An 11,217-nucleotide genomic window follows, 5' to 3' on the forward strand; every position below is an offset into this window, starting at 1 on the left:
ATGATTTTGATTGCTAAAATGCCGAAATCTATTTTAGGAGAGATATTCTTCACTGAGGAAGTTAAAGGAGGCCACGTATATATCTATGATAAGACATAAAATAAAAATTTAAATGCGTTACTGGTGGTACAGTTAATTCAACGACATTTTGAGAATAATTATACTCTACATATTTTAATTAAAGATAATTTTAACTTGATAAATGAGGGATGGTTGACCCAAATTAAATACATTCATAGTTGCACGAGCCACTTGGCGAATTTAGTTCTAAACATCAAGAGAAGTCTAGATCGTTTTAATATGCCGTCCACGAGTCTAGAACCCTTACTCCATAACAACACTTATAGAAAGAGGTAATTCGAATTTAGTTTCCTTATTTCCTTTTTTTTGTACAAAATAAAAATTTAATATGAAATCTCAATTATTGAAGAAAGAATACTTTATTATTCAATTAAAATTTTATTTCACCACAATAAGAATGATAAATATCCTATGCTATGTAGGGGTGTTACAGCTTTCATATAGCTGCCATTTTATTTATTTATTTATTTTGTGTTTTAAGTTATAACATAAATTGAAAAAAAGAGAGTTAAATACAGTTTTTGAATTTGGAAATTATTTTATTTATTTTTGCTTATATTAGTTTACTTATAACTTTTATTAATTTGATCTTTTAAATTTATGTGATGATTTGGTATCATACGATTATATCATATCATCATACGTTGATAACAAAGCTTAAATTTAAATTTTAATGTTAAAAGATTAAATTAAAATTAAATTAAAACGACAAGGTGAAAAAGATGAAATCCAAAAAAGTTATCAAATTTAAGAAATGAATGTTACGTTATTCATTAGGTTGTATGAGTGTATACAACTATCTGGAACGTGAAATGCATGTATGTTATGAAATCTTTTGTTGTTAAAATAATAATTTAATATTATAATGTAGTATAAAAAATTATGTTAAATTATTTATATTTAAAATATTAATAAAAATATTATATTGCAAATAAAAATAAATATTATTTTTAAAATATATAAAAAAGGTAATAATTTATAAATATATTCAAACCCGTAAAATTTAAATAAACATAAATCGTTATCTCGATTCATGAAGCCTGGTCAAATACCAAGTTTGTGAATTTTCTAGTCGAGTGAACTCCTTTGAAAATTATCCACAACGATGGAAGGGCCTAGGGAGTAGAAAGATTATTTTAAATTCTATAAGGCCGAGAATTAGTTTTTGTGAATAAGATAAACTCTGACAACTTCTCAAGTATAAATTGATGGCTAAATAAATTAGAGGATGGATCAAAATCCTTTTTATGATGAAATATCGAGCAAAGGGTTTTACTTTTGTGATACTAGCAAATGAGATGTAACACCTTAAACTCGGCCTAGACGTCTAGACCAAGTCCAGAGAATTATATTATTGATACTAAAAATATTTCATTTATAATGTAGTCAAAATGAACCATTCATCACATAATATCTACCATAGCAATTAACTAAGTATATAATCCTCCCAAACATTATAATATCATAGAATATCGAAGTTCCTAATAGTAGTATTTAAAAGAAAGATAAAAGTTTGACCTAGTTCCTGTGGCGCCGACCTGTTCAAGTCTGAGAACCACTTGAAATCCAATCAATAACAAAATGGGTTGTAAACTCAGTGCATAAAAGATGTTTGTTTAATTAGAATATATTTATCAGATAATTCCCAAATCCCAAGATTCGGTTTGGTAACAAAAGCAATTTCAGTTCAGATTCAGGATAGATCAGTTACATATACAAAAGCAATTTCAGTTTCATATGCAGAACAAATCAGATTCAGATACAAATGTTCCTACCTTCATCCGCTACACACCATCTTCGGCCATCTCAACACACCATTAAGGGCGTTAAATGCTCAACCAACCCTACACATCGTAGAGTGTCTATCTGACATGTTTACAGAGACGCAGCTTAACTGCTAGATCGAAATGCGACAAAGCGTCAGATTCAAATTTATACGCATTGTGGCTTAGCCACTAATTCAGAGTAGATTACTTTATTCGTCACAATATCTCAATCCACGCAAATGCAGAGTACAATATCCACAATATGTGTTCAGTCATTCTAAATTATTTCACAATTAGATAATACATTGCAATATCAGAAATAACTACCACAGTACACATACATTTATATTATTCATATGTTAGTCACAGAGCATTAGAGAGTTCTCGTACAATCAAATTCAGATCATCCATACATTAAGGAGGTCAATATTAGTTTTGGGAAACACTCACGGTCCCAAAAACAGGATTCAGACCCTATTTATATGCCACACGACTTGGACACACACCTATGTCCTTGGCCGTGTGGCTCACACGACTTGGACACACGCCCATGTCTCTACCCGTGTGACTCACACAGCTTGCGCGCACGCGCATGTCCTTGGCCGTGTGGTCCTAAGTCATAAATAATCAGTTACACGGCTTAGACACACGCTCGTGTCCTTTGCCCGTGTGAACCCTACACTAACATAGTCATGCATGGCCTAGACACACGCCTGTGTGCCTTGCCCGTGTGGCCCCAAATCGATGAACAGTGAGTTACACGGCCACCCATACGGCCTGGCACATGGCCATGTTTTTCGGTGACCGAAATTCACAAAATGAGGTTTTCGGCATGCACCTAAAATAATTTTGATGCAGAAACGACGTAAGAGGATTCAAGAACCTTGCATGTAATAGAGGAAACCGGACTAACGCGGTGAAGGAACGTCTCTCGTAAGATCCTCGTACAACAATCACACAACTGGCGTAACAAGCAATGAAAGAATTCCCAATTAACGCAGAATCAAGTATAGAAACAAGCAGAAAGGATAAAAGAAAAGAAAGAAGAAAAACAAGTACTAGAAAAAAAATAAAAGGAAAAGGACGATAGAATTAATCTCAGGATGATTTAAGTTAACCACCAACCAGCTTTCAAGTGTTTAGCAAAAAAATATTTCCCTATCATATACTTTGGGATTCAAACATAGAACCTAACGGAATGCAAATGCTTAACCAATGAACCAACAGGCTCATTCTTAAGATAATTTTACACTAAATTGAACTTAACTATATAATGCATGATTAAGGGTTGTTTTTAAAATAACAAAACTTTTAATGATACGACTCGAACTCCAAACCTTAAACACAGTAATAGAACACAGAACCACAAATACAAAGATTTAATTACTATAGATTCTCACAACTAAATCCTCAAAATTTTGGGGCGTTACATGAGAAAATTCTCCCAAAAATTGTCTAAATTGGTGGAAAGGGCAAAATTAGAAAAATTTTTAGGGGCTAAAAGTAAATTGTAATTTTTACTGTAGTAAAAATATAATTTCATCATTTTACTAGCTTATAATTTTTAAAGGATTAAATCAAATTTTTATATTTTTAGGGGGTCAAAGTGTAATTTTACCTTTACTAATTTAAACTTTTAAAAATTTTAAAGGGCCTAAATAAAAAAATTTCTATTTTAAGGAGATCGGGCCCTACCAGCCCCCTAATTTCCGGTTTAGAGGAATGAATTTCAATATTACAAGATTTAAGTGTCATTCATTGCTAATTTCAATATTACACGTTTGGGTTTATATATATTTATATTAAGTGTTTTTTATGGAGTATGATGTTACAAGTCAATCAAAAGCTAATTCATTTAAAAATATTACTAAAATACTCATTATATGCAAAGTAATGGCTTGTTTGATAAGCAATTGAAAATATAAATCAACAGAAAATGGATATTTTAAGTGATTTAAATTTTTTAACTATGTTTGATAATCCATAATAAAAAGCAAATAATAGAAATTTTCAATGAAAAAGTGTGGAAAATGATAAGTAGCAAAAGTAGATAAAAAGCTACTTATCACTTAATAAGTTGAAAATTTTCAATTCTTTTTATTTCATTTATTTTAAAATTATCCTTTAAACAATTTACCTTTAAAATTTTAAAAATTAATTTTATCAAATAATTCAATTATATTCCATACTTAAGTTTAAGAATTATATCAAATAGATTTTATAACTTAAATTAAGTACTTAATTTTTTAGTTTAACAAACAACACCTAATTTATGTTATTATGAAGGTGTAATAAAAACTTAATCATATACTAAAATTTGAAACTCGAGAAACAATGGAATTTAAATAATTAACTTGACCATTTCAACTAAATGTTTATTTGATTTTTATATAAACTTTTAATAAATATATTTACTATATAATTTTTTAACCCACATCGTGGGTGTGCCGTAATTTAGCATCGAATTAAAGATTTTAATGGAGGTGCCAAACGAGCGAGCTTTGGTAGAGATGGAGGAAGTCCCTTGACCTTGAGGACTACAATGGAAACAAAAGTCAAGGTTGGAATGGCTTCAATGTGGAGATTGAAATACTAAATACTTTCATAGTAAAACCCTTGATAAAAGAACGCAAAATCCTACAGGTGTGTTAAAACTTAGTAATGGAGAGTGGTGCTTTGATGAAGAGACTCTAAAAAATGAAGCTACCTCCTTTTTTATTTCAATAAGGTAGAGGGCCCTCGAGAAAATTTCCACTCCATAGCCTCTTCCTTACACTTCAACTAGAAGATATGTTGATATTGCAATTTGAGTAGGGTGATAATGGAACTAAATGGGTGTTAGAGATGGCCCCTCTGAAGGCATCGAGAATCGTGGGTTACATGCTCAATTTCATGAGAGTCAGTGGTATACTATTAGTGCTTCAGTTTCTTTGTTGGTGAAAAAAGTGTTCTAAAGTGAATGGTTGGAGCCCTTTTTAAAATAGAACCTTATTGGGGTTGTTTCCGAAAGTTCCTAGTCCAGAAGACTTCACTCAATTTAGACCTATCAATTTGTGTTCAATGCTCTATGAACCGTGACTAAAATATCTGCAATCAACTTAAATGCATCATGCCTTATATTAGTGCTCCAAATTAGGTCAGCTTTATATTAGACAAGAGCAAATAGTTTATTCACCAGCTGTTGATAAATGACTTATGCATTTTTCAACCCAAAAGATATCATCTTATAATAGAACAACCCGTCTTTAGTGATGAAAGTTGTTTTTTTTCTATCATTCAAATCAATAAAAATTTGATTATATCCAAAGAAAGTGTCTATGAAGCTCATGAAATCATGTCCAACCGAGTCCACTAACCGATCAATGGAAGGCAATGGACTATCTTTGGGGTAGGCTTTGTTCAAATTTGTGAAGTCCACACACATTTGCCATTTGTTTCTAGGCTTAGGCACCATTACTACGTTTGACACCCAGCCCGGGTAGGTGACTTCACGAATAAACCTAGCGATTAATAATTTATGCACCTCTTGTATTGTCGCCACTACTATTTCCGAAGAAAACCATTTTTTTTTTGTTTTACTGGTCGAACATGGGAGTTCACCCCCAAAGGATGTTGAATAAGGAAGTATGAATACCGGGCATATTAGCAGCCAACCAAGCAAAAACATTCTTATATTAGTTAACAACCCGAATTTTAGTGATGTCAAAAATACGATTTCAAAACCCAATTTTTATAAACCGAGTCCTTAAAGACGAAATATAAAGGTTAATGAAACTGTTAAGAAAATATATTGAATTTCGATTTAGTAATTCAACGAAGAAAAAGTAATTAAAGCTTAAGGACTAATTGTAAAAATTTAATCATTCTTGATTTTTAATTTTAAAAAAGCTTGGAGGACTTAGATAGCAATTATCCAAAGGACCAAAATGGTTACTTTAACCATTTTCCATCATGAATTAGTGGAATATGATGATCCACTTTGTTTAATTAATAGTTATTTAAGAATAGTGAAATCTTAATTAAACCAATTAAATAAGCTTAATTAAAATCTAAACCAAGTATATATACTTGAGATAGTGGAATGAAAGATGAAAGAAACATTCTTTTCTTCATTCTAAAGTCCACAATTGAAGAAAAAGAAAGAAAGAAAACCTTCAACCATTTAAACATTCGGCCACCTATTCAAGTAAGTCCCTAAACTAGTTTTTTATTTATTTATAATTTTTATAGATTTATGATCATAGGATTTTGATTTAGCTAGACCATATATAATTTTTTTCAATTTTTAAGCGTTTATAAAGTTACCATTACAGATATGTAACACCCTTAATCCGTATCCATCACCGAAATGGGGTTACGAGGCATTACCTATCATTATACAATTCTGAACAGACTTTCATTTCAAAGACTTTCATTTCAAAGTTAATCATCTAATAAATTTTTTTTAATCTTTTATTTATCTAACTAAAATACTTTGATTCTATAATTCATAATGTTATTCAATTAATACAACCAAATAATCATAAGAACCAAATGTTAAACATGTAACCAAATATGTTTCATTTCACATGCCAAACAAATGTGTTTACTTAACTCAAGCATACATATATCAATCCATTTCACATAAGTAATAGAATCCATTATAGCATTTGTTTACCTCAATACAACATTTGCATATCATAAATACATATAAGTAATATTCCACTTAACATATGCCAAATATTACTTTATTGCAACTTTTATAATGCACAAAATATTCAAACCATATTACACTTCAATCCCATACCAAATAAAAATCATACCTAAATAGAACTCACAAAACCAATTACATTTGATCACATCATTTTGACTAAACCGGGCATAAATGCATCATGTAAAGTTCATATTACCTATTTGTTTTACCACTACAAAATTTACTATTCATTTAGTCATTTATTTCAATGCATTAACCGAATGTTATAAACATGCTTGTTAATCATGTTATGTTCAAGGTTACATTTTCTTTATTTTTCCCTATCACTTCATATGCATATATCCTATCATGGAAATGAATTATTACCCAAACACAAATGCCGAATCATACCATCACTTACATTTTATCACCTAACCAAAAAAAAAACAAATATTTTTACCCAAACACAAAACTTACATACCATGAGACAAATATATCAAAATATCTCTTACCATGTTCGGACATAATTAACTATTCATCGATGCTAAATCACATGTAATTCCTTAACCGAAATTAACAATCAAGTTCACATGTATATTTTGCCTATGCATAACCATAACCGAATCAACCATAATTTCATCCAAAATCATCAACCATTTCCAAAGCATATAACACATATAAGCTTAACTAATGTTTCATATTCTCACATAACATATTAGCCATTTTCGCATGGCTTAATATATACATACTTCAAAATTTACCAAAAACAATCTAGCTTATACATGCCATAGGTTAAAGTGTAAACTTATCAAATACCAACAATGATCGATAGTGTGATGAACTTTGCTGATGATCCTCGAGCTCGTAACTAGATCTTAAAATCTATAAAATAGAGGCAAACATAACTCACATTAAGCTATTTAAGCTTAGTAAGTCATAAGCAAACCTATAACTCAAAGACATTATCAACTTAAGTTAACCAAAACCAAGTTATAGTCACATTTAATCTCAAACTTACAATTTCATAAATAATATATACTTTCATACATAAATGTTACCTTGGCCAAATGCTCATATAATTATATTAACAAAATATCATTCAACTTTCAAAGCCAAAATGTCATTATATAACCAAGTATACTTACACTCATATACACAAGCTCATGAATTAAAATATAATATCATATACATACACTTATTATATGGCCGAATATACATAACCTTATATACACATATTCAAGAATCATTTAAAAAATATTCATATTATTTATTCAAAAGGCCAAATACACTTTCCATATTCACATACATTCTTTATTTACATCATACATGATTTGCAATAAATATCAAGTAACTTACTTACCTTATTTCAAGTAGGTTGTTAAATATGACTCCTATTTTCAGTCAAATTTGAAAAATAGTCTTTCAGTTAAACTCTATTTACTTGTTTCAATCAAACACTGATTAGTTTAGATTATTTTACTATTATTTGACTTATGAATTTAGCCTATAAATAGGCTCTTTTACAACCTTAGAATATATACCCATTAGAGATTAGAACTCATAACACATTTAGAGAATTTTGTATTTACGTTTTGTGGGTTCTTTGTTTTCGGGTTTTCGAGGTTTAGTTTTTATCTCCATCTTTTGTACTCTTCGTTCTTTTGCCATTATAATAAAATTATCTTTGCCCGTGGTTTTTTATCCTCTTTAGAGGGGTTTTTCCACGTTAAATTTGTGTGTTCAATTTCTCAATTTATTCTGCTATTTTCTTGTTCGTTGCTTAATCGGGTCGAAATCCTAACAAGTGGTATCAGAGCTAGTTTAATTTTCATAGATCAGCCCGTTCAGAGATGGCAACAACAAGGTTTGAAATTGAGAAGTTCGATGGTGAGACAAATTTCAATCTGTGGCAAGTTCGGATGATGGCAATTCTAGTTCAATCAGGCTTGAAAAAGGTTGTTATCGGGAAAAAGCCTGAGAATCTAAATAAAACAGAATGGGAAGAGCTTGATGAAAAGGCTTTATCTGCAATCTAGTTGTGCCTCACGAATACGGTATTGCAGGAGGGATTGATGGAGAAGACCTCATTTGCCTTGTGGAAAAGGTTAGAAACTCTTTATGCGACTAAGTCTCTGGCTAACCGTTTAGTGTTGAAACAATGTCTATTTACGTTACGCATGAACGAATGTGAGCTTCTTAGAGATCACATCAGTCAATTCATTACTCTTTTAAATGATTTAAAGAATGTTGAGGTTTATATTGGCGATGAAGATCAGGCTATGCTATTATTGTGCTCTTTACCCCCTTCATACAAGTCTTTCAGGGAGACCCTGATTTATGGCAGAGACAAACTCTCGTTCGAAGATGTGAAGGGTCATTTGTTGAGTAGAGACAAACTCGACAATGGGCTTCATTTGGATAGCAAGACAGATAGGCAAGCTTCCGTTTTGGTAGCATCAAAGAAACGAGATAAAAGGTGTCGCTATTGTAAAAAGTTAGGTCACGTCAAAGCAGATTGTTATAAACTGTGAAATAAAAAAAGCTGCTGAAAGTATCGAGGAAGATGTAGCTGGTGCTAATTTGGTCGATGGAAATTGGGATGATTTCTTGTTAGTGTCAACAAGTGATAACACCAAGCTCACGTCCAAGTGAATCCTAGATTCAGGATTTTCTTTCCACATGTGTCCCAATAGAGAATGGTTCTCCACATACAGTTTGATTGAAGGTGGAGTTGTGCGCATGGGAAACGATTCATCTAGTAAGGTAATTAGTATTGGTACTGTTAAAATTAAGATACACGATGGGACGATTAGGACACTCTCAGATGTCAGATATGTACCTGATTTACAAAAGAATCTCATCTCCTTAAGTATTTAGACTTGAAAGGATGCAAAATCAACATCGAGTCGAGCGGTATTAAAGTATCTCGTGGAGCTCTCGTTTTGTTAAAAGGAAAAAGAACCGGCAGTCTTTATATTCTGGAAGGTTATACAGTGACAGGTGAAATCGGACGTCCCTCGTCCGTTACGGAGTTGAAGTCAACTTGTTTGGAGCGGAGGCAACTTGGTCATAGGAGGGAAAAATGTATGACTGTTTCGTTGAAGAGAGGTTCTTTTTTAGATGCGGGTTTTGAAAAGTTAGGGCACTGTGTTCGTGAAAATTAGACCCGGGTTAGTTTTGATTTGGCAGTGTACAAGTCGAAGGCTAGAAGTCTTCCAGTTTCTAAGCACAAATTCGACTCAGTTAATTCTCTGCATAGTTCAAGATAGGCTCGTGGCGGGCTTTGGCTAAGATGGTGTTGTGGAAATATGAGTAAAGGTGGAGATTTGTTAAATATGACTCCTATTTTCAGTCAAATTTGAAAAATAGTCTTTCAGTTAAACCCTGTTTACTTGTTTCAATCAAACACTGATTAGTTTAGATTATTTTACTATTATTTGACTTATGAATTTAGCCTATAAATAGGCTTTTTTACAACCTTAGAATATATACCCATTAGAGATTAGAACTCATAACACATTTAGAGAATTTTGTGTTTACGTTTTGTGGGTTCTTTGTTTTCGGGTTTTCGGGGTTTAGTTTTTATTTCCATCTTTTGTACTCTTCGTTCTTTTGCCATTATAATAAAATTATATTTGCCCGTGGTTTTTTATCCTCTTTGGAGGGGTTTTTCCACGTTAAATTTGTGTGTTCAATTTCTCAATTTATTCTACTATTTTCTTGTTCATTGCTTAATCGGGTCGAAATCCTAACATAGGTAATAAGCTAACTCATACCTGGTCATTTTAGCTCGTTTTACACATTCAATCACAACTTATCATTGCCCGATGAACCATTCGAAATTGGATAGGACACTCGGATAATCACATATATCGTACAATGCCAACGTCCCAGGCGTGGTCTTACATGTAATCACATATCGATGCCACTGTCCCAAATAGGGTCTTACTCGCATACATATACCGGAGTCACATATCGATGCTAACATATAAAACGTGGTCTTACTCGCACACATATATTGATGCAATGGTCTTACTCGCACATCACATATTGGAATCGTATGTCATGACATATGTATCCTATCTATTCCTAAGGTTCACATGGGGCTTTCGGACGTCGTAACTCGATCAAATCGAACTCGTAAACTTAATTCTTAAGCATATACACATTCAGTCATTAAGTATATAAAATCATAAAATTCAATTCAACATTTAAAAAAACATATATATATTCAAAATTATTAACACTTATTTTCTTATAAACTTACCTCGGACGATGAAAATTGAAACGGGACGGCTAATCGACAACTTTAGTTTTCCCCCAATCCAAATCCAATTTCTTTGGTTCTTGATCTAAACATATTCAAATTAAACTCATTCAAACATATTTTCACTCAACTTAGTCAAAAACACATAAATGGGTAAATTACCATTTTACCCCTGACATTTCACACTTTTTACAATTTAGTCCAAATTGCACAAAACACAAAACATACAAAATTTGCACACACCATGCCTAGGTCGAATGTTCCTAGTGTTCATACAAGTCCATACATTTCATTTATTTGACATTTTAGTCCCTCAATTTATTATTTTTTCAATTTAGTCCTAATTACTCAAAATTATCAAAAATTTCAATACAAAACATGTTAATCCAAAACATATCTTTCATATTTCATCAACTAACATCACATAGCTC

Source organism: Gossypium hirsutum, chromosome A10 (assembly GCF_007990345.1).
Source record: "Gossypium hirsutum isolate 1008001.06 chromosome A10, Gossypium_hirsutum_v2.1, whole genome shotgun sequence".
In the NCBI taxonomy this organism is placed as follows: Eukaryota; Viridiplantae; Streptophyta; class Magnoliopsida; order Malvales; family Malvaceae; genus Gossypium; species Gossypium hirsutum.